This window comes from Phyllobates terribilis, unplaced genomic scaffold (assembly GCF_046119375.1).
Source record: "Phyllobates terribilis strain yellow unplaced genomic scaffold, ASM4611937v1 Scaffold_5144__1_contigs__length_53960, whole genome shotgun sequence".
Classification (NCBI taxonomy): Eukaryota; Metazoa; Chordata; class Amphibia; order Anura; family Dendrobatidae; genus Phyllobates; species Phyllobates terribilis.
In genome coordinates this window covers 30084-31442 of record NW_027367892.1, presented here as the reverse complement: position 1 = coordinate 31442, position 1359 = coordinate 30084, and the positions used below count along the sequence as shown (strand labels likewise).

The 1359-nt window shown below is 23.5% G+C and overlaps 1 non-coding gene across 1 annotated transcript; it reads left to right on the top strand.

Moving 5' to 3' along the window:
• The first annotated feature begins 399 nt into the window (after positions 1 to 399).
• On the top strand, positions 400 to 494 carry LOC141249792 (small nucleolar RNA Z103). Its single transcript, XR_012312319.1, has one exon. It is a non-coding gene; the product is annotated as a small nucleolar RNA Z103 (small nucleolar RNA).
• Positions 495 to 1359: the final 865 nt, after the last annotated feature.

Below are 1359 nucleotides of genomic sequence, written 5' to 3'. Positions count from 1 at the left end.
ATAATTTATTTTCTATTTTGTTAATAATTTGATTAGTAATTTGATTCTTGCTTAGTACTCTAAATATCTTTTAAACTTGATTTTTACTACGTAGTAGTTATTTATAATTTGTACTTTGTTGAGAAAAGTTCTATTGTATATCAAAGTGAATTTCTTAAAGATAAATTATTAGCTAAGAGATAGAATTAAAGCTATTTTCTCTTCGAATCACTCAACCTTATTATATATTCTATATTTTTTAATATAATTCAATTCCCTTATATCTTTTTTGTTTGGAGGTTATATGATAATTTTAATTTTTCCATCCTTTGACCGAAATTGTTTTTGCTATATGATTTTTGTGTTTTTGTCATTGTTTTTCTTTTCTACAATTCGCTATAGAATAAATTCATATAAGCAACGGATGTGGTGGTTTCTCCTTGATGATTGAAGTTGATTATACTATTCTATTTTTTACTCTTCTGTTCAGAATCCAAGCCAATATTTTGATCTCTTTTTAAGAACAATAGATACAAGGTTTTTCTTACTTTTTTTTTTAAACCTAGGAAATTATAAAATCTATAAAATAAAAAATCTTAATAAACTTATTATTATTTTAAAATGTGAAACCCTCTTAGATGTTTGATAAATTATATTCATTGCAATAATTTTCACCCACACATTAATATAATGAAGATATTTTATTTATTTTGACATCTTTTAGTTGCAATATTTGGACTTAATTTATCAAATAATACCGATTAAATCTTAAATTTTAGATATTGTTAGATGAATAAGATAATTAGAGCCGATTCAATGATCGAACATTTCTATATAAGATATCATCATTATTATAATCCAACGAGATCTGTTCATTAGATCATAAAGTTCACTCATTTGTTTAAGTGGTTTCATTTTGACCAAAATAAAAGAACTTTTTTTTTTGCAACCTTCAAACCAATTTGTAAACTTATTTTTTCGTTTCGAGCGGAATATTGTTATTTTTATGAAGTTATGTTAGTCTGAAAGTCGTTGATTATATGACTTTAATGATGACAATTTTGGGAAATATGATTTCAAATCTAGGGAAACATTAAGATTATATAATACTAAATCGTTGAATCCTTAATTTATAACAGACTTAAATTAGTTTGAATTTCAAAATAAAAAATATGTCATAAATTATGTTGTTATTTACTATAACAAGAGTTAAGAAATAGTCTTTTTAATTTTAAATTTTAAATTTATACATCTATATTTATCATTTTATATTCTAATTATCACTCCGTGCAGGGCACGGGTCTTAGACTAGTTTAAAAATAAATCAAAAGGTTAAGGAAACAGTAGCGTAATTTCCGCATCATTTTAAAGATCTTGAAA